The sequence below is a fragment of the Falco peregrinus genome, chromosome 3, assembly GCF_023634155.1.
Source record: "Falco peregrinus isolate bFalPer1 chromosome 3, bFalPer1.pri, whole genome shotgun sequence".
Taxonomy (NCBI): Eukaryota; Metazoa; Chordata; class Aves; order Falconiformes; family Falconidae; genus Falco; species Falco peregrinus.
This window is the reverse complement of record NC_073723.1, coordinates 62,773,950-62,797,681: the sequence shown is the minus strand read 5'-3', so window position 1 is coordinate 62,797,681 and position 23,732 is coordinate 62,773,950.

Here is a 23,732-nt window from a genome sequence, read left to right as displayed (position 1 = left end):
AAAAAAATTATTGGATAAGACCAAATCTTTCAAAAAGATGTGTCTCCATCATTTTATGGAGACACCTTGTCTCTTAGGAGACCCAACCAGTAGCTATTTCAAAGCTGCTTGAGCTCATTGACTGACACTTTTGTTGCTTTCCCCAGACCCCTGCTAACTGGGCTGGGCTCCAAACATCTGTCCAGCTGAGGAGCTGTGCAGGGTGCTGCCTGGGGGAGTGGGATGCCCAGGGAAGCGGGATGGCAGCCGGGGGGCAGGCTGCCCACGGGGCCCCTGCTGAGCACCACAAGAGGGTGCGAGCACCCTGCATGGCCACCCCACCGTGAAGAACATTTGTTTTCCTGAATGACGTTAGCAGAGAGAGAGTTTTCTGTAATATCAAGAGCAGAGTGACTAGGGACCAAGGAAAAGAATTAAATTAGAGGGTCAAAGCCCCAGCTTGTTTCTCCATTGTTGACGAGCCAAGGCCGGTCAGCACCGGCCACAGGCTGTTCCTGCATGCATGAGTAAGTCCTCAAGGGAGGAGGTCTATTTCTGGATTTTGTAACCCAGCCCATTACAAGGAGGCAGTGGGAAACCCCCTGAAGCTTAGCAAATCACTGGGAATAGGAAAAATGTCTTGAACTGAATGCCTTTCTAGGACTTTCTCATACTGGAGGAAGTACCTAGCGGGTGTGTAAATGTCTAGGAAGTAAATTTCAACTTGCAGTAGGTCAAGGAGAGCTATCTTCTTGTCAGACAGCAAAAGGTACCAGTGATGGCAAAAATCTTTCTTACTCAAGAGCTGAACAGTTTCTCAGTTATTCCTCAGGGGTTTCTGTTCCTTATGTCACAGCAGTTAGTTAGAAGTGACATCCAAGCTGAAAGGCGTTATTTAAACACTGTGTGCTTTTCAGCTGCTTGCTCTTCAGGGCACCCAAACCTGATAAACTTGAAAATTTTTCAAGAGAAAGGCTATGAGTGGAAGAAAAAGTGATCCAGGTGACTTGGATGACTGAATTTAGAGAAGTCAGACATCTAGGAACAAGGAATTCTGGCTTAACTACAGACAAAAAAGGAGGGAAGATGGAAGTGGTGGTAAGAGCGGGATCAAAAAACTGGAGCTTGTGGTGAGTAAGCAGCTCCTGGAGCACTGCAGTGGAGAAAAGATTAATGTAATCTTTAGATGCATAGGCAGATGAATAATATAGCAATTGGGATGCTTTTTGGCTTATATTTGTCTTTTACCTTAGCATAACTGGCATTCTATCTCTGGTTTTGATAGCCATGTTCAAAGGCAGCCACTGGTAACTGAGGAAAACCATAAGAATTATTAAAAAAATTGAAAAACATGCTTTATAATAGCAAGTTTAGGATAAGTCTGCTTGTCAAGCTGTTCTTTCTCACTGAGAGAAAAAAAAAATAAACTAAACTAAAAAAACCCCCAGATATAAAGGGAAGATTTTGGAAAGTATATGGGGAATAGAAATTTAACAGTGGTCTCTTCAGTCTAGCAGTTCAAACTCCAACAAGATCCAGCAGCTGGAAGATGGAAGTAGACTAATTTAAAGCAGAATTAAATGTTATACATAGTGAACAGTTAAAACCACTTGAAGTGGTCCACACTTTGATTGCTTGTACAAGACAAAATTTCATAGTCAGTATACCACCAACATATTCAACAGTACTACAGTTTTCTACGGGGCCCCAGAGTTTTGAAGAGCATGGGGGCATGCCCAGAATAGTCCTAGAAGCTCACTCCACTGTCTCTTGAACTGGTGGTGGCTGCAGTTGCTTATGGGCCTTTGGAGCAGACCGTGCTTGGCAATCTTCCCTTATTCCAACTTCATTTCTATCAGTGAAGTTGACAGCTTCTCAGAGGTGGCCACTCTGAGGCGACAGCTTGATAAAATTGTTATGAAAGACCTACCTCCTGTTTTAAAATTAACATGTGCTCTATCTCTGCCTCATTGGACTTCATTTACTATAGCTGTAATTTCTCAGGCTTTCGAAAAAGCAAAAATACTTTATACAAAAGAATTATTAATTTGGAAAAGGAAATAAACTCAGAGACATTTTCCTTGTAATTCAGAACATTTGCTAAAATTTAAAACCTGCTTTGAATGAAACAAGGACTTTATACTAGCTCCTCAACAGTTATTTGGCACAGAGATATGGCTCAGGAGACAGTTCATGTATATGTTACGATTGAGGGAATATGCTTTTGGAAGCCACAAAAGGCAGAAACAGGCTGATTAAACAAGTGGAAATAGAATCCAGAAACAAGCAAAGAGAAAATGAAGAAATGCATCCTGAAAAAGTTTTATTTCCTGAATTCCTACGTAAAAAGAAAGCTAAAATCTTTACCCTGCGGTCTGATCAGTATGGGCATGACTTCAATAAATATTTCAATAGCTATGGGTGACAGCCCCCATTTTATGTAATTTTGCACAATGAAATAGCAAGATCCACTAAGTTACGATGAAATTGTTGATGAAAGCAGTGGCAGTTTCATAGAAGCAAGGCAAATAACTTGTGTTCTGAAAAGCTTCAGGACTATGAATTTAGGAATTGTTCTCAAGAGACTCCAGCCTCCATTGAGGCTTACAAGAACTTAGAGCACTCATCAACTTGTGGTAGGTTGTCAACATTATACAAATCACTGAAATGGTTTACACAGCAAGAAATACTAAGGGTTTTTTTGGTGAGTAGTGAAATAAACCACCATCTTCTTAAATCTTTCAAAATTTTTAAAGAAGTGCACTATGAGAGAATATGTTACAATTTACCACAACATACTATTGTCTTACCTATAAGGAAGGATATTAACAAAGCATGCAAAAAAAAAGACCTGTATTATACGCACTTGGTGGTATTCCTTGCATTTGGTACATTTGAACGTTCACTGAGGATATTCAATATTTTGACCATGAGGATGCTTCCTTAGGAAACATCTGGTGCTAACTACAACTGGAAACAGCTTTCTAGAACAGATAGACCACTGGTCTAGTACAATGATGTCTTTGTTCTCAGTGAGTAAATTTAGGCAGATGAAGAGGAAGGAAAAAAAGTACACACAGAGCGAGGTCAGAAGGCAGCATGTCTCAGAAAAGTGTCCGCTTGCCAAACAGAAAATTGCTATTGCAAGATATGAATAAAGATAAATGAAAACAAGTAGAGAGAAACAATCTCCAGTGTTGTACTAACACTGTGAACAAAATGATTCCCATGCTGTTTTTGTGGATCCCCATCATCCGCTTTGCAGGGGATGATGCAAAGTTCTGTCCCTGGTTTTCTTCCTGACACAGAATCTAGTCCCATCTGCAACCATGAGTTCAACTACCATCTCTTTGTGGAAAACCTTTGGGCATACCTCTGTGCTACAGTCTTGTCATTGTCAATCTTCATGTATTTCTCCACCTCCACTGGTAGTTTTGTTGTCAGTCTGAGATCAGCATGACTAAAGCAGGGCTCTCAGTCCTACCCTAGACATATCTAATACACTTGTAAGGCCCTTGTCATCTCAGCTACGGTCAGGGTTTTGTCCCCTCAGGCTTTGGCTACGGAATTGAGCAGCATTCCTACTCATTTGTGGTGTTGCAGCCCTAGGCAGATCATGAGCTTTGTGTTAACTTGGGCATGCTATCAGTCTGGCCCAATTCACAGTTTATGGGGAGATGCAGGGAGCTGTTTTAATCTAGCAGCCTTAATCTGAGGGAACATTTTAGCTTGTTACTACCCTTTGACCTTAGCTGCTGTCTTCCCTGGGACCATAAACCAGAACCTGCTGCAAATGTGTTCGATTTACATTATATAAAAATGTATGTAATACCTGGAGAATTTCAAAAGGTGTTGCAGGTTGAAAAAATGTTGATTGAACTGTGTTCTGCTGTTAAAGGGGGTTCAAAAGACAATCGTGAGATGCTTATTTTTTTCCTGAGCCTCTGCTACAAACACAGTGTTCTTGGCTAGTGACTAGTGAAAAATCTAGATCTGACCTTAGAACTGTTACAGACCGTTGTTATATTAACATACTGAGCAAACATCAGAGAAAAGAGCTTCTACAAGAGAGAAGAGGCCTCTGTATTTAAATACATGTGCTAGTCTGAGCTTGTGTTCAGTGGGTCTAAGATTTCCACTTTCAAAAGGCCAGTTGCTGTTGCTTTACATTTTTGAAAAGTGCAGTATTGAATATTTCTCAGTCAGTCTCCTTTACAACTTGGATCTTAAAATCTCAGGGTTTACTCTTTACACAGTTCTCCTTGGTCCTTTCTCTGCTGCTGTTTAATCCACCGGTTAATCCGTGGCCTGCTTTTTTTTCTGACCTTTTAGGCAAAATAAAAAAACAGTTGTGGTCTTTCTTTTGTGGGAGAGGTTGTTGTGCCTCCCACTGTACTAAACTGCTGTTCTTTAATTTAAGGAGCAAGGAACAGCTTCATAAGAAATTACCACTTTTTGGTGCTAATCTGCAATGGCATAGATGTACTTTATATGCAAAAACTTTAGCTCAAGTGATTTTTTTTCTTACAATATATTTCAGTCATTTCTTATAAAAAAGGGACTTGGGGAAAATGTTTGATACTTCTGTTTTCAACTCCAGTGACCATATATGTAATCAAATAGTCTCATTCTAAGACTTACACTAAACATTTCAGAAAAAATAGTGCAGTGGCAAATGAAGATCTTGATTCTGTAGCTGTTTTAACTGTCCATTCAACAACTTAACACCTACCTGAGGCTGCATATTCAGCAGTTGTACTGAGTTAATTCTGTTAATTATTAGCAGTTAATTCTGCTGCTAATTATTGAGAATACAGAACCTGTTCGTAATTTTCCCAACATATAGACATGGAATTTATGCCATGGTTGGACCAAAGATCTGACATAGCTAGATTACATTATAAATTTTTCTGTTTGGCATTTTCTGGGGTTTTGAGCATATTTATGTATAGAATATCTTGCTCTGATCTTTGTTCTACGTGTACAGGGTTTTGTCCTTTTACAAAATACACTCAGTGACATTTAAGGGGGGGATTCAGTTCTGCTAACATTATACTGTACATGTCTAGTTCTGAGAATATCTTCTAGATTTCCAAGATGAAGTGAACAAACTGTCTTAATTCATGTAACCACTTAAAATATCTACTTTAAGACAATATAGTATGTCTAGAAGTACCTGTCTTTGAGATGTCTACTTTTGAGCAGATTAATCTTACTCTTAACATCTGACATTTTCATCAGCAGAAAGGCTATTTTGTGAAACAACTACATACCTTATCTCTTGGGGGACTTTTTTCTTTACTTTCAGCTTGTGAGGAGGAACAATTTCTTTGCTATATGATGTGGTGGGTTGACCCAGGCTGGAGGCCAGGTGCCCACCAAAGCTGCTCTATCACTCCCTTCCTCAGCTGGAAAGGGGACAGAAAATATTATGAAAAGATTGTGGGTCAAGATAAGGACAGGGAGATCACTCAGCAGCTCCTGTCATGGGCAAAAATGACTCTACTCGGGGAAACAAATGAGTTTAATTTATTACCAATCAAATCAGAGTAGGGTAATGAGAAATAAACCCAAATCTTAAAAGCACCTTCCCGCCACCCCTCCCTTCCCCCCAGGCTCGACTTCACCCCCGGTTTCTGTCCCCCCCCCGCCCAGCAGCGCAGGGGGACGGGAGCGGGGGCTGCGGTCAGTCCATCACACGCTGTCTCTGCCGCTCCTGCCTCGCAGGGGGAGGCTCCTCACACTGCCCTGCTCCAGCCTGGGGTCCCTCCCGCGGGAGACAGTCCTCCATCAGCTGCTCCGGTGTCAGCCCTGCCCACGGGCTGCAGTTCTCCACAGCCTGCCCCAGCCTGGGTCCCCGCGGGGTCACAGGCGCTGCCAGGACCCTGCCCCAGCCTGGGCTCCTCTCCCCGCGGGGTCACAGGCGCTGCCAGGACCCTGCCCCAGCCTGGGCTCCTCCCCCGCGGGGTCACAGGCGCTGCCAGGACCCTGCCCCAGCCTGGGCTCCTCTCCCCGCGGGGTCACAGGCCCTGCCAGGACCCTGCCCCAGCCTGGGCTCCTCTCCCCGCGGGGTCACAGGCGCTGCCAGGACCCTGCCCCAGCCTGGGCTTCCCACGGGGTCACAGCCTCCTTTGGGCACCCACCTGCTCTGGCGTGGGGTCCTCCACGGGCTGCAGGTGGGGATCTGCTCCACCACGGACCCCCACGGGCTGAGGGGCACAGCCTGCCCCACCGTGGGCTGCACCACGGGCTGCAGGGGAATCTCTGCTCCGGCGCCTGGAGCCCCCCTGCCCCTCCTGCACTGACCTGGGGGCTGCGGGGATGTTGCTCTCACATAGTCTCACTCCTCTCTCTGGCTGCTGTTGCTGAGGTTTCCCCCTCCTTGCTTCTTAAATATGTTACCCCAGAGGTTCTGCCACTGTTGCTGGTGGGCTTAGCTTTAGCAAGCGGTGGTTCCGTCTTGGAGCCGGCTGGCATTGCTTCCATCGGACATGGGGGAAGCTTCTAGCAGCTTCTCACAGAATCCACTTCTGTAGCCCCCCCGCTACCAAAATTTTGCCATGCAAGCCCAATACCTATACTTTGAGTTTTACCTCACTATGTTCAACTAGATATTTCTTCAAACTTGCTATTGTTTCTTCAGGTGTCACATAGATCATGCGTAAGTGACCAGCTTCTAGGTTATTTTTGTTCAAGCTAATATTCCAGTCACTAGATGTAGCTGTCACTGTGCAGTGCCTGTGACAACAAAATCTTCTCAGTTTTTTATCATCTCTGTTCAAAGTGCTGTGTAGTAATTTGCATTGTACAGAATGCCTATATTTTTTCCCTTATTAAATACAACCTGTGCTTTTCCGCAGGTTTTTGCAGAAAGGTTTTGCACTGTTAAAATATAATAGCTGTGCTCCAAATCAGGACACTGCTTATACTTGCATGACTGTAAAATCCTCCAGTGCTAGTTCATCCTAGGTTTTGTTTACAGAATCCTCTATAAAACTTTCATTTTTATCTGCTCCGGCATCTGTGCTTTTTTGTCCTAGGTGCATAAGACATTGTTTTGTTTTGCCTCAAAATACTTCAGAGTGATCTAGTTATGTTCTGAAGTTTGGTAAGTTTTAGTCATGTTTCTTAAATGAGAATTATCATCTTTTTAAGCAGTTATTTCTTCAGCAAGGCTTTTCTGATCTCCATTACAATCTTGCCTTGAGTGACACATGCTACACTTCCTCCAAAACTTCATGCCACACTTGGCAATCTCAGATCTGTTAGAAAAATCTCAAAAGTATCTCTTTGTTAGATGCTCATATAAAATTGGCATGGCTCAGAAGTTTCACTCTTTCTAACCATGCAATATTCCTGATACTTTTAAGCACATTAATGTAACTGTCTTTTCTTTTGCACTTAACAGTACATTAGTAAACAAATACAGTAGTGCAATATTAAAAAGCCCCACTTTTGTTCATTATTTTGTTCAGAAGAGTTCTGCTTGCTCTGCAAATAAATCAGATTGGTTTTGGAAAATTTTGCATTTCTCCAGTACTTATCTAGAGAGTTATAGCTGCAGCAGTAGCCTTAGCTGTATTTCACTTCTTGCGTTGTCTTGGATCTTGGTTTCTATACATATTTATTCTTTTTGTTTTTCCACTGACTTCCCACTCACGTAGGATTCTCTGATGCCAGCTAATGAGAAATTTCACATTACTTCTAATAATATAGAACCTTTAATATTCTACCACGTAGGCTAACAAACGTTAAAGCGAAGGACCTGGGAAAGAGTGGTCATGACCTTTTCTGTGTAATGATACTAAATGGAAAAAAACTTGACTGGTTTGAACTAGGGTATTTCAGTGGGTGACACGTTTCAGCCTGGTAGGTACTGGCTACCCAGCTTTTAAAAGTAGTACAATGTCCTTCAAGTGATAGACTGTGAATAAACCCCAAACATGTTAAAATGTCCCTAAAAGATGTAATGAACATTTGGAACAGAACTGAGGGGTGTTCAGATTTTGATACGTAACTAGGCTCCAGCTAAGCTGCTTCATTCCAATGGATCCTGGTACTATCCTGCTTAGGCAGTTTTTAGATGCCTAGATGTTTGGAAATCTGACCCATTTCACTAAATTTTCACCTGCAGAAAGAGCTGAATGGGTGAAACCTGAAATTTCATAGGAGTGAGAGGTAGGAGAGCCTGCGCTGCCACAGGGCAATACAGCTGTCTGTTTGATGTTAAGTTGTAATTTTAATGGTAGTTTCTAATTTTGAAAAATCCTTTGCAAATTCAAGAGGCTACAGGATGGCTTCACAACTGGAGTGGGAAACAGGTAGGCCAGAACTTCCTCAGAGTCCTTTACATTGCAAGACTTATTTTCAGCCCATAGCCAGGAACTGAAGCTGGGAGAAGGAAAGGAAGAACAAGTATAACAGTAGTGGGAAAAAATAGGCACTGATATTAAAAATGAGTAGGAAATAGTTTCTAAATCTTTTATTCTTCTGTATGTACAAAGGAAAAGTCTTCAGCAACAAAACATCCCTTCACAAATTATTTTAGTGTAGGTATTTTAGCAATCTTGCATAACATTGCAAGGAACATCACCATTTTCTAGTGACTGTCCTTGGCTTTCATGCCGTACAATTCAGACTGATTACTCAAAAATGTTAGTACAATACATCAGAAATAAGTATATGGTTTGACTATACGGAGTAAGAAAGCCTCATGAGCCATCGAATTCTTAGGTGATACAGCCTCATGAAGGGCCTGTCAGGGCTGAGGAGACTACTGATGGGCATTGACGATTGCCTGGGCAGGGGCCTCCACTGTGTCTCTTGCATCAGGTCCCTTTTCAACCATTGTTCACAAACGTGCTGCAGGTAATATTCTCACAATGGAACTTCATAAATATTTGAAGGAAAAAAGTCAACGTCATTGTGTGCAGTTCCTCTTCGTTGGTGACAGAAACTTTCAATTGATACTTAATTAATTTTCAGACTCCCACGTTTCAGGTACTACGTGAAACTCATTTTGCAGCAAGTCGTTCCAAGTATCGCATTGCTGAAGTCACCGTGAGTTTCAGTTTCTTCTACAAGAGTTAAGTTTGGTCTTCCTGTTATCCTACATTTTTAACCTTTCAAATTTTCTCTCGTTATTTTTATGTATATTATCAAACTATGTGAAAAAGAATGTACATTCCAATACCAGTCCCAGAACTACATGGTCTAATTTTGAAGCCATAAAATTTACTGTCTCAGTGATTCCATTAGGCACAGCTGCCATTAAGGAACGGAGACTCATCATGCCAAATTTTGTTTAAATGAACATAAATCCTAGCTGTAATAAATAACTTCTTCTGAAAGTCATTCTGTTCACTAGTCATATTCCCTTCTTGCCACAACAAAATGGAGTAGATCAGAGCACTCAATCTTTAATAATGCTGAGCAAGGTGGAGCTATCATTACAGTGCTCAATAAGATGGGAAAAATGTACAGTATTTTGTTACTGCTATCACCTTTTCTGAACTAGTATATTGCATACCTTGATTAGATCATGTTGGCATTTTTAGCTCACATAGTCTTATCAACAGAGGTATGGAAATGATAGTCTGTTCATGATCTCACATTTTAGAAGGCACTTTATTGCTATCAAAGCAAACTGGGGAATAGTTTTTATAGTAAACTTCCAAGGTAGCAGAGGAATGAAAGCTTAAAACATAAGGATGGTTACCAATCCTGCATACCCACTAATAATTTGCTTCTTAATTAGCTGTTAATATCAAGGTACGTTTCTGATTTTGTTTTTAACTTGTGGGATTTCCTCCATTCCCAGGGTGGTTGCTGACTTCTGCATGGTAGATGAAAGGCAGCTCTGAGTCTTTGGTTATGCTGTGTCTTCCCAGCTAGGTATATTTCTTAGTCTAAGAAAACTTCCCATGGTAGTTGAAGACCTCTGGTTAGAGCATGACTGAAAATCAGGTTTCTTCCTAGAGTAGATAGCATGCAATTAGTAAACCTTTCGGGATGTCAGAACCACTACTTCTACTTTGACTGTATATTGTGTATTAAAGAATTAGAAAATACCCAGCTACATCCCTTTAGCACTTTTAAATCTATCTTTTGTGTTCTTGCTGTGCAACTTAACTCATGGATTTTACATTTACATACGTAGTTCTCAATTTCCAACTTCATCAGATGCCTAATAGTACCCAGACTCAAGGCTTCATAGTGATTAACAGCATTAATTAGTACAACTCCTATGAAACCGGAGGTCTTTTGGACAAGAGGTAAGACTCCCAAAACGAGCTTAGCTGTTGCAAGGGCATAGTCAGCAGAACATGATTTTTAGATTTCACATGCATGATATTCAAAGCTAAAGCAAAGGAAATTGTGTACTAAAAATAGCTCCATGGCTAATATTGCAGCTGTATTAGTGCTGTGCTGTTTGACCAGACCTGATCTACTATTTCAAGAAATTCCCTATTACATGGCTTTTGTAGGCAGGAATAGGAAAGAAAGAAATATGTTCACCGAAGTGGGAATTAATATAGGGTATCTTGTTAGTTTTATTAGATGTTATATGTATTATTGAAAAAAACCTCTAGGGGTCACCTGAAGTGGAATTTTCTGCTCTTTAATATCCTGCTGCAGGGTCCCTGGGCTCTGGCAGGAAAAGGCTTGTCACAGAAGGGACTTGTTCATTAGAATTTCATATTTTATTGTCCTGAAGGAGCTGGAAACTTTTCCCTTTAAGCAGGATCCCTTCATCCCTTCATTGTTGCAGGGACCAATACTATTTAATATCTTGATTAATAATGTAGACAGTGGGATTGCATGCAACCTCAGGAAGTTTGCAGTTGACACCAAGCTGAATGTCAAGCGGTTGATTCGCTTGAGGGAAGGGATGCCATCCAGAGAGACCTTGACAGGCTTGAGGAGTAGGCCCATGCGAACCTCACAAGTTCAACGAGGCCAAGTGCAAGGTCCTGCACCTGCGTTGGGGCAATCCCAAACATGGATGTGGGCTGAGGGGTGAAGGGGTTGAGAGCAGACCTGTGGAGAAGGACTTAGAGGTAGGGGTGGATGAAAAACTGAATATGAGCTGGCAAGGTAGGCTCACAGCCGAGAAACCACCCATATCCTGGGCTGCATCAAAAGCGGTGTGGCCAGCAGTTTGAGGGAGGAGATTCTGCCCCTCTACTCAGCTCTGGTGAGACCCCACCTGGAGTCCTGCATTCAGCTCTGGTGTCTCCAGCTAAGAAAGACATGGGCCTGTTGGCGCAAGTCCAGAGGAGGGACAGGAAAATGGTCAGAGGGTTGGAGCACCTCTTCTGTGAAGAAAGGCTGAGTGGGCTGAGGCTGTTCAGACTGGAGAAGTGAAATCTCCATGGACACCTTATAGTAGCCTTTTAATATATAAAGGGGGCTTATAAGAAAGAGAAATACTCTTTACCAGAGCCTGTAGTGACAGGACAAGGGGCAACAGTTTTAAACAGAAAGAGGGTAGATTTAAACTGGGAATAAGGAAGAATTTTTTTACAATCAGGTTGGTGAGCAGGTTGCCCCAAGAAGCTGTGGATACCCCATCTCTGGAATTGTTCAAAGTCAGGTTGGACAGGGCTCTGAACAACCTGATCTAATGGAAGGTGTCCCTGCCCGTGGCAGCGGGTTTGGACTAGGTGATCTTTAAGTTCCTTCCAACCCAGACCATTCTGTGGTTCTATGATCAAGGCAGGTGCCCATCTCTTCCCACTCTGATTTTCTGTGTAATCAGAATGAATGGGTCAAAGGAAGTCTAAGGACAAATCCTGCATGAACACAAGAATGGGTGAGAGACAAAGGCAGGAATGTCTTTTTCTGGGAATGGCAATGCAAAATCCCGTTTGCTTTTATAGTTCTTGTTTCTTTCACCTTCTTTCAGAGTGTTTCTGCCTGTAGGAATGGGATTGGCTATTCAAAGGAAAGTTTTTGGACTTTTGTGGAGGGGAAACATATAGATGGGCATGTTTGGAGAGTAGAAACAAGGAACATTGAATGGCTCCCACCTTCCTTGTTTCCACAGTCAAACTCTCTTTATCTGTTTCCTTTCTGCATCTCCTTTCTGTTGATACATTCCTCCTGCACAAGAACAAAGGGCTTGTGGAGCTCAACCTTCTTCACATGTTTTTTTCAGCTTACTTTATCTTGGGGATTCAAGAAAGCCCCAGAGCTGTCTGTCCCCAGCCTCCTCATGCTTCTCTGCTAATGCCTCCTCCCATCCCATCAGCTCAGCCAACAACAGCAAAGAAATGGGGAGCCGAGAAGGTGAGGAATAGGCTGAAGCTCACAGCATAAGAACAGGAAACAGTGCCACACAGAGGAAAGCTGCTTGTGAAGCTGGACTGACAAGGGTTTGTGCAGGGAAATCTCACTGAATTGTCTAGGTGTGGGGAAGGACAAAATAATTATTTGGTATTTCTTTATTGGATTTTTATTAGGCATAGCTAGCAACAAAAATTGAGGAGGGAAGGAAATAGAAATGAAAGGTAATAATTTTTTCCATCGTCCTTCATTCCTTTATCTCACACAAATCTGCTTGATATTTTCCAAAATTTTTATCCTTCACTCTATTCTTCCCTGCTCTGATAACCTTCCTCTTTTGTGTGTGATAGGTTATACGGCAGAGCAGTCTCCCAAACGTTTGAAAAGAAGTGCTTTTCCTTGAGTCTTGCTGCCAGTCTCTTGAGTATGAGACCCCTGGATTTACATCCACACTGCACATGTTTCTTTTTTAAAACTTCTTTGCAATTAAAAAAAAAAAAAAAGTTGATTTACAATTAGTAACTTTACTGTTAGCATACAGCTTGAATTCCCATTCTCCATCTAAAAAAGTCAATTAAGCTGTCAGTTACCACTTCTCAGACAAAATGGCAGGAGTTCAATTTCTTCAGGTCTGGGGAATATGCAATAGCTGTAATTACTGGCTACAAGTGTTTGCATCAGCCAAAGAACTATTAGCCTCCTCTAATTGCTGGTAGCAACTCAGTTTCCCCATTGCAGACAATTAATACAGTCTGTTCTCACCCCATAGCAGTCTGTGACCTGCTTTGAACTTTTTCATGGGCCCTGAGGGGCCGTGTTTGTGAAACAGAGAGATTGAAAGAAGTTGAAGTGGTATTATGGAACAGAAAAGAAAATGCTCTACAGTGTGCTCATGCAAGGAAAGAGGGATCCCAAACTGCTGCAACGCTTGCCTCATTTTCACTAGCTAGAATTAGGACAGTCCAAATAGGAGCATCAAAATCTTCTCCCCAGGTGTGAGTAGAGAAACCAGGACCACGTGCGGTTTGTCAGAACTTCTTTTTCCTCAGCTGTCATGCTGACACCACCAGTCATTGTATTTGTATGATATTCTGTGGTGAAATACATTGCTGCTGCTTCTTTTTTTTTGTGGTTTTTTTTTTTTGTTTGTTTGTTTGGTTTTTTTTGTTTTGTTTTGTTCTTTTCTTGACTATGTTGTCTGGACTGGGATACTTTGCAAATTGTGATGTAATCCGATAGCCAGTGGTGACAGGATGATGTAGGTGAAAGTTCTGGTCCCATCAACATATATTTGACTTATGTGAGTATGCTGGTGGAGAGGGGGTGAAGTCAAACAGACTTTAATGTTATTTCCTTCAGTCATTTAGCTGGTGTCTGTCAGTAGGCTGTCCTCTGTAACATCCCAGCATCAGCAACATACTAGGCTCGACCTCTTCTTTCCCAGACTGTGAAGTACTTTTGTACAGACTGCATGGATGCCTTTTTTATCTGGAGTAGGGCACAAACTAAAATTGGGCATTTATGATCCACAATCACAAATTGTGGATATTGTACTGTGATTATTTATTGCTCTTTAATGCCATTTTGGAGAGCAATGGAGGTAATGGGTATATACTGTGTGTTTTTTTTAATGACAATTTGGTGAATTGGAATGAGCTTCTAATTTCCAGTCCTTTTTCAAATTAGCTTTAGTTTGCTGAGGCCTGTTTAAAAGTAATGGATATAAATGCAAAACAATACCCATGTTCTTCTATATCTTATCCTGTCAGAGGCAGAAATCAATCTCTGGTTCTTATTTCAAACCTTTGATAATAATGCAACATAGACATAGAAGTGGCTTGATCTCTTACTGCTTTCCCGTCTCTGTCTAGCTTTCCAGCTGGAAGATGATTTAGTAATTTTCAAAAGAGTTGTTGAAAGTCTCCCTTGATTCCCTTCTACAAGTGAGAGAGCTTAAAGATGACCTTGTCAGACTGAAGTATCCTGGTGCTGCTATCAAAAAACCTCATCTGATGCAGCAAAGTGCCAAAGTCTTTTGGCTACACATTGGGAGAAGCTTTTGTTTTTCTTGTGAGTGTAAAAGGGTTTATTGGTCCAGACTTGAAAACCTGGCTTGGAGAATTTCTATATTCTGGATAAATGTCAAAATATAAGCAAATCCCCATACATCATGCTGTAGATTCCTGGTTACTCTTGCTGGCTGCTACTGAAGCTCATTTTATTTCACTATGACCTAGAAATGATTCCAGCAATAATCTAATACCTCCTTCCCCACCATACAATATCCACCCTGGAACTCAAAGCAAATGATTTGCTTTCTTTGACAGTACATAGAGACTATTTCCTATAGGCTTGAACTATTGCATACCCTTCTATGTAATGGTCTGTGATACATTAATCAGATCCTGAGTGAGAGAAATCGCCAATGCAAATTAATTTCAAAATGGACATTTATATTCAATTTTGAAATTCCTGCTTAATGTTTATGTATTTGAGTTACTGTATTGTGATAAATTAAACCAGAATTTTATCTTCCAGGGCAGGTTCTTCCTCATCCTGAAATCAAAAGTTCCAAAATCAGTTTGCTTAAAGCTTATGAATTATAATGAATTATAAAATTCCTCTTTGCTGCTTTGAAATGAAAAAAAAAAATCTATGTGTGTGGTGAACAAAGAAGCCTTCCTTTAATTCTAAACTTTATATTCAATTTTATGGACCCTTGCTGTTCCCCAAAAAGCAACCAAGGCTTATCAGAGCAACGAAGCCTCTTCTGAAAAGATATAGAGGATGGGCAGGCGTGGTAAAGGTGGCAGAATCAGGCTAATAACAACGTACTGGTGGGGTCCCTGGAAACCACTTAGTCTGCAGTTCAGTAACCAGGAGACGGTTCTCAGCATTAATCTAAAGGCTATAAGGCCAAGATGTTGAGCACTGTGGAAGTTTTCAAGTAGCAACAGCGAGGTGGAAATGGGTATGATGCTTTGTTGTGTGGAACTGGAAAGATCAGCTAAGTTTTAGAAGTTTCCCCATATAAAAGTTTACAAAGAAATGAAGCATCTCCTAGGATGCTAAAAGGCTAGAAGCAGTTTCTCTCAACTTCAGCACTGAAAGCATAGCAGAGTTCAGATACGAACCCTAAACCAAAAGTGAAAAGCTTATGAGTAACATCGAGCTGGGTTTCTTATATGGACTTGCACTGTGTGCCAGAGCTCACTGGGTATCTGTCATCACGATGTGGTGTTTTAATGTGGGATAATAGTAAAGGTCTTGAAAATATGAGCTGAAGTTGGAAACAGGTCTCAAGAGTATAAGGAACTCACTGGTAGTCAAATACTGGACACTGAAGAGTATCCTTAGGAGCTAGAAGATGACAAAGGAAAGAAGCATCAGTGAAGCAAGAAAGCATAGCTGAGGATTTGGACAAGGCACCTGATGCAGCCTGGGGAAGTAACACTTAAATATTCAGGCAGCACATAGATGAGGGGATGGAAGTAGCTAGAAGCTCAAATGTCTTGGGAAAAGCATCAAATGTGGATGGGAGGTGGGGAAAGGTTTCTGCTTCAGCTGTCTAGAGCTACTTGGTGGAGTGGGCTGCCTACTTTCTCAGCCGGCTTCTAGGTCTCCTTCTGTTTGCCTGGCCACCCCAAGAACCCTGACTCTTCAAGGACCATTTTGACCTGCCAGCTAATCTTTTCAGGCTGTGTACAACAGCAGGACGATATACCTGCATGTGTGTTTTTTCCCACAGATTCTGCTCTGCAATACTCTAACCCCTCAATGAGCATTGCTGCATATAAACTTCATTTTACTAGTTAGTGTTAACTGTGTTTTGGGACTGAATGTTAAGTCTGTACAAGGGAAATCACAATGGCGATAATATGTGCATAGTACTATTGAAAACACTGTATCTACTGTACATTTTCTCCCTTTTGTTTTAATAAACTCTGAGGGCGTGCCTCTGCCGCTATGAAAATGGCAATCCTAAGAGGCTGATTCTAAATAATCCTGCCAATGCCATCAGCTCTGCAAGCTTCACCCTGAACATTCATTTGGTTAAGTCTGAAAAAGATCAGCATTGTCGAGAAAGACAATACCACTACACATATTTATGCAAAGCTTGTCTAATTTTCAGTAGGGCTGCTCTGGTTTTCTTCTTTTGTCTTCACTCTTTTCACGTTTTGTGTAGAAAAATGCAGGAGGCAGGAGATGTTAGACTACTTTAGATGTCTGCATATGAACATTTGGAACCCAAATTGAAAATAATTTGACCTATCTTTTCTGGGTATGCTATTAATTTATATTTTTTATCCCTTTTTTATGTTGTAAAGTATCATTGCTAATTTTTGCTTGATTTTATTTTTTGGTGTTTTGTTTTACTTGTGCCACTATCCAGCAGTATCTAATTAAAATCAGTGCTTACACAGGAAAAGTATCTCTGAGTCTCCTAAAAGGAATTCTGTATTCTGAGACACCAGACAGTTTTTGGAACCACAAGTTTTTAAGCAAAATGAGATTTGAAAATAAGGCATTTGTACAAATGAGACAAAACCTTCAAGTTTGAGACATCAGTTTCATAAGGAAGTGCTTTAAAATAAATTGTTAAAAATAATACATTGTTCTAAAACTTTCGTAAGAGTGGAAACAGTTTGGTTGGCTGCAATGCGAATAATTAGTATCTGACTGCTTCTTCAGTGGCTGTGAACAGTGGGCATTTTTCCAGGTGGACAATATAGCAGATTTGGCATGTCTGTAATAAAAGGAAGTAGTGAATAAATCTGAATAGCAGTTGTGGTAGAAGTCTAAAGAGCAGGAAGGATAAGTTTATTAATAGTTTCAGTTCACAGTTAAAAAAATTTGTAAATTGGACAAAGGATTTGCTTTCCAGTAATGTCCTATGTGCTAACAGTGGCCACCTCTGTTCACATTTTAACAAAATGCCAAGGAACTTCAAAATTTTTTTCCATCTTTTTGTCAGTAACAGGTTCTATTATTTTATTAGAAACTAAGACTTTACCTCCCTTAGGCTCCTGGATAAGTCTGGATAAGGTTTGGATCAGGCAGATGACTAATCCTCATTTGTAGCATTCTTGTGATTATAAAGGCACAACTAAGTGCTCCACCATTCAAGATCAGACAAAAAAATTATTTATGTAGATCTTCTAGTTCTATAACATACCATTTCAAAATATTTTCTATTGTTCCATTCCTGCTGGAAAACCTTTATGTAGGTGATAACACTACGTAAAGAAATCTGGTTTTGCTTCCAGAGTTAGTTACTTGGCTGATAATGAAAGGCATATGTACGTAATGAAGATTATTTTTTGCTTTAAGAAGTTAACATGACATTTGTGTCATATATAATAAGCTTTGTACCTAATTGTTTTGAATTTCATTCAGCCATTTTCATGCTATGTGGCTTGTTGGCAGAGAGCTTAAGCAATGTGGTAAAACAATCATGTTCAATACCTAGGTACCAAAATTGGAGAAGTGCAGTCCAAATTTCTTATGTTCAAGGATGGAAAAAGTGTGTGGCATCATATACTGGGGTGTCTTCTACCATGACTGTGGTTTGGCTTCTAGTTTCCCACCATTGCTGGCTCAGTCTTCTGAGTTTAAGATTTTATTTAAAAATAGTTTTTACTATATTTTAATTAGGTTGTTTAAACATGTTTTTACTTTGTGCTTGAACTTTTAGGTGGGCTTGTTTTATAATAATTTTATATTTTAGTTTCTCAGGATTTATTTTAGCCAGCGTACTACTAAGAATGCCGGTTTCCAGCAGCCAGGCCAAGTTTCCAGAAGTGTTCAATAGTTTCATGTGACACAATTTTTGGGTGACCTATCTGAGATACTTTGTTCTCAGAAACGTTTAGGAACCTTACTTGCTATTGAAACCAAGTATTAGGGAAGTGTGTTAGACACAAGTGTGTCAGCTCACTCTGGATGTCAGAGGGGTTCCTTTAATGTGTTGCTAAACACTAACCTACCCCAAATCCTGCTCCTGACTGTGTGACATTTTTTGAAAAATTGTGATAATATTTGACTACTTATGCAGCTCCTGAGAGTTTGGTCATACATCAATGGATTGTCTCAGCAAATACAGAAGACTCATCAGTTTGTTCCTCATCATTTATTTTTCTTTCATGTGTACACATACTCACACCTGCATGCATATCTATTAGAGATCAGCAGACACTGAACTATTAACTGTTACTTAGATTATGGAACAGTCACTTGCTTTTAGAATTCATTGCCAGTAGAAGTAAGGAATGTGCCAACATTGGGGACTTTAAAAACTAAATTTAGAAGCTACTTATTTCATTCACCATTTTTAAAATATTTGTTTTGGGTCTAGTCTGTGGCTTGGCAGTTGTATGTGGCATGCTTCAGTGTGAGGAAATCAGATTTCAGAAAGACTAAAATTTACTGGATCACCAGAATTCAGTTTGAGAACTGAACTTGGGTTCTAATTTAGAATCCTCAGCTTGCTCTTTTCTTGGATTGCACGGAGCCTATGTAAGCCTGGGGTCTGAGGACAGCCCTGGAGAATGGGAGAACCCTTCTCCCCTGAAATAAGCAATGCATTTCCAGAGTGTGTTACCTGTGGTCATTTTTTGCTTAATAACACATTGAATAAGTAGCTAGCTCTTGAGTAACTTGGACTGAATATACAAAAGAAGGGGGAGGGAGGGGAAAGATGGAAAACTACCTTTTAGCTAGTTCAGAAACAAATGAACCTTCATACACCAACCAACCTTTATTGTGAGCAGCTGCTGCATTAAGAAAAGTGATGTGGAAAAGGGACACTGTAAAACTAAACATGAAGGCTGTGTTAATAAGCTATTAGAGTACATACGATAATGATAACAAAAGGGCAAGATATTTAAGTTAAATGTTTCTAAGTAACACTGAAACAGCAACACTAAACCTCCTGCCTGTCTCTTTATATATATTTAATGCTATAAAGAGTAATAGATATGATGTCATAAATACATTTAACTTTAAAACCAAGTAACGTTCATCATATCTGAATTAATATTACTATTAAATATTGAAATTGTAATACAATCCTAACTGGCATAAACTCTGTTCTTCCTCCATTGACTTTTCTTTTAATCCCTTTCTCTCCTAGCCTTTTAGAAGTCAGTTCAATATGCTGGCTTATATGCTTGTCTGCGGCTTTCCTGAGCAGTTGCAGTAAGGTGGTGGTATGGCCCTTTGAATGCTGTCGTGAGTCCCCAGTATATTTAGCTGTCCAGTGAAGATAAGGTAGTGATCATAGGTGGGTAGCACAACGGTGTCCGTACATCATGGCAGAAGCCAAAATAGCCCAAGAAATAAAAGCGATTATCAAAGTTTCAAAATGATGTAATGCTTTTTGTATTTTGTACAATGTCCATTGTACGATTCTGTACAATGGTTTTGTAATGTTTAGCACATGTTCTGTGATCAGCTGCATCCACATCAGAGTGTATCTTTGGCGAGGAGGAAGCACATGCTTGTTTTCATTAGGCTTTGAAATGGTTTATTCCCAGCGTGCTGTCAGGTTCTAATACAATGAAAAAGTAACAGTCAGCTCTCCTGGGACACGCTGATCTCTTAGGTGAAAACAGGACATCTGGAGGGAGAATATCTGAGCAAGGGGCAGATGGTATTTAGCTGATGCAGCAGGATTTTACTAGTCAATAGAAGCCTTGACACACTTCCCTCCTGGGCTGTTGGGTTATAGCCTTGCTGCCGGATACCACCAGATAACGTCACTCTTGGCTCTAGCTGGAGATAAGAGTAAGAAGTCGGTCTGACAAAATCCAGGAGGAACTGGGTGCATGAGGGGGAGGGGAAGGTATGACCAACCAGGTTACATTAACCACAATACTTTAAAATAAGAAACAAATTAAAAAAGATCTTCATGGAGGAAAGCATGATTATCACTTTCTTAGATTCATGGTCTGTGAATCTGTAATATTCAAAGGCATGGAATTAATTGCTTGATATTTTTCACTGAGGACATGTTCATGTACTCCTGGAATTTTTATTTTTCTTTTAAAAAATCTACTCTTTGATAGCTGTGGTTTTCTAAAGAGAGTCATATTGAAAACTGAATTGACAGGTCTTCATTCTCTTCCTGAAGTCATCACCCATGTTGCAGAGGGAATTTCTACAATTTGGCCAAACATTAGACATTAAATATTTAATGTAGAAGAGAAGCAATTCAGAAATACTTGGAAACAGTCTTGTTCCTTATGGCAATTATGATCTCCCTGAGCTACCCTTAAACAAAGAGCTTTGTTCTTTTAAAGCAATTACCAGAAGTTTTTTAAAAAAACAAAACCAACAGAAAAAAACACTGCAACACACAGCTCAAACCTTCTAATGCCAGTAAAATTTAAAAGGACACTTCTATCCAGAAAGCAGTTTCTGTTGTAGGCACTATGCAAAGAGCTGATTATCTTACATGTGCTTCATATTACAAAAGGAATATCCCTTACTCAAACAGTTTTCTTGAACTTATAAAAAAATATTTTTCTCTCACATTTGCAGTAACACAGGAAAAATAAAATTATACATGAACACCATTTTTTTGTTCTGAAATAGAAAACATCTTAGGTGTTTTTGTTGTCCACTGGATGCTTATCTTGTACTTTGTTTAAATGCTGTGACTTGAACAGTGATTTTTATGTCCGCATATGCAAAAAGCTGAGACAGTTTTACAGGTGAGGTCAGCTTAGGTGTTCTTTCTTATTTTCTGTTTCTCTTACTCTTTATGCTATAGACTAAATTTTTGAGCCCATAGCTTTTTAGGGCCTGACAACATTGACCAGAATAAATGTACTTTAGTTCCAAGCTGTTCTTTAAATGCCAGTAACTTTCAAGGATAAGCACTAAGGCATGTGATTAACTTCATATGAGTTTCTTTACACTCCAGTGTTAACACAGAAGAAAGTTCTGTGCTGAGTTGGCTGCAGTTTAGTACGGTGTTGGTGATAAGGCAGTTGCAGGCAGTATGTCTAATTAGTTGGTGTGATCATCCCATGAAGCTGAATGGCATTGTAATGTACTCCTGAGCAAAAGAAATCCATATAATGTTTCCTCAAGCTAGGACAAGCATCAGGCGCCCTATTGAAGTATGAGCTGTTTGACCACATGGAATGGCAGGCTCATAGGCCTATGATTGTAGATACATTGGGTTATCACCTGTTACTCTATGGATATTTAGACTCAGTTTTCCCTGAAGTAATAACCAATTATCGGGTGAACCATTATCTTCATTTCTGAAAGACACAACCACTACTAGATATTTTTTAAAGCACTGAGTTTCTTTGCATGTTAAAACTTTTAGTGCTCATATTCTGCCAGAGCATATCACCCCTCGAATCTGTCTTTGTTTCCCAGGAACTCATTTCTCAGCTCTTATTTTGGCATCTTCTGGGAGAAATCTAGGAGTATCAAGTATCCCCTGCATCCAGTAAGGTATATCACCTTGATTTCTCTCAACACCCATTTCTTCAAGAAGGAACATCAGTCCATGCTGTTCTGTCAGCTCCATTCCCAGCTTTCTTCCCTTTGATGCTGATTTTGTTTGTCACTCAAACCCCTTGTGTTCCTTCTACCCTCATTACACAAGGAAATCAGCACACAATTTTGCTAGATCTTCAGAATATACAGGGCAAACTTAGACTTACTCACAGTCAGTGAACCCAGGAGGCCAGGCCACATGCAGGAAGCTGTTCTTCATGTATGTACTGTGCAATATAGAACAAAAAGAGAAGCCTGGCCTGAAACATCTACCAGCTTAGACTAAGATAAGAGTCACCTGACATTCACAGAAATGAAAAGGTGGAAAGAGGGACCACACAATAAGCCAGCCGTGTGATACTACTAATCACTCCAAAGAGCGGGGTAGCAACACACATGTTTTCTGCCCCTTTCCAAAATTTTGACAACGTTGTGGGGAGAGATAGGTTTTGGAAGGAACATTTTTTGGGAGAGACCTGAATGGCAATTAGCAAATGTTAACACAGGGTGTTCCCCTAACATGAAGCTGAAAGCACTGAAGATCAGCTCCGTGGACAGGTGTCTACTTTTGGTACTAAATCAGAGATGGAGAAGGAACAGACTGTAAATCTACGTGGAGTGAAATCACTGACAGCTGAAGCAGCAGAAAAGGAGTGTGTCCGTGAAGAGAAGCAAAGGGAGAGCTGACATAGTTAAAGCTAAGAAAGCGAACATTGCAGCTGTAACAGCCATTGCATGAGGTTTTACATTTGGTCAGGAAAGACAGAGCTGCAGAAGGGGTCTGAGAGTCAAGTACGGATAAATTTCTACTTGAATTTGTGGTTGTAAATCTTTGCAAGATCAGGACCTTAATGGTTTCTATATGAAACAGATTGCTAATTTGCTTAAAGTACACATCTGATCATTGAAGTTCCTTTAGAAAATTAAATTTATATCACTTGGCTTATGTTGTTAGACTCAGAGGTCTATATATATATTTATCCAAACCCTGGTGTTTCTAAAGTTATAGTCTAGCAGTATTTATGAAATGAACATCCAAAATGTGTTATTAGGAAGCAAACAGATCAACTCTACTGTTTTGTGGGGGTGGATGGCTTATTATTCAGGTTTATTAAATAGTCTTGTTGACTTTTCCATGGTATAAAAGTTATTGGTTTTCAGTTTTGGATCATTTTTGTTTATATAAGCAAGCATAATTCATTATGTAGAAGCATTAACTTTTACAATGTTGACAGTGCAAGTTGAATTCACACCTTACATTGCAATATTATCTCCATATTCTATATCATTCTCTTATGCTTTCTAACCTGCTTAGCACTCCCTCTCATTTATTTGACGATGAGGTAGCTATCCTGCATTTAAAATGAGGTGTCAGGCATGCTGATAAGAGATACGCAGAATCATACAGAGAATAGAGGGAAAAAAAATTGAGGCAATGTGAGGGAAAACCAATCATAAAATGGACATTTTGTGAGACCATGCAGTTGATTGCAGGGAAAACCTATCTACTCCTTCACCGTTATGATCTCTTGGCCTGGATTTTGTAGAATGGCTCAGCAGACCAAATCTAAACTGACTTCACCTCTTTGAGAGAGGAAGAAAATTTGACTAGAGCAGTAACTTTTACCTGCAGGATGGACATGGTTCCCTTTTGGGGATTTAGTAAAGAGAAACTGTATTGAATATGGCATTTACAGTCAGAAGTCTCTATGAGACTTTAACACTGACAGTTTCCCTGTAAGTGGTTACCAAATTATTATCTGCTTAAAGTCACCTCCAGGGGGACAGAAGGATTATGATTGAGATTACCTCCCTGTGTCAGAATCAAGGACTCATCATTGCAAGGTAAGCTAAAGAGAGATAGACTGTGAACTTCAAAAAGTAGTAGGTATCCCTGAACAACACCCTTTTTAGATAAGCCTTATGAAATATTACACTATTAATTTATT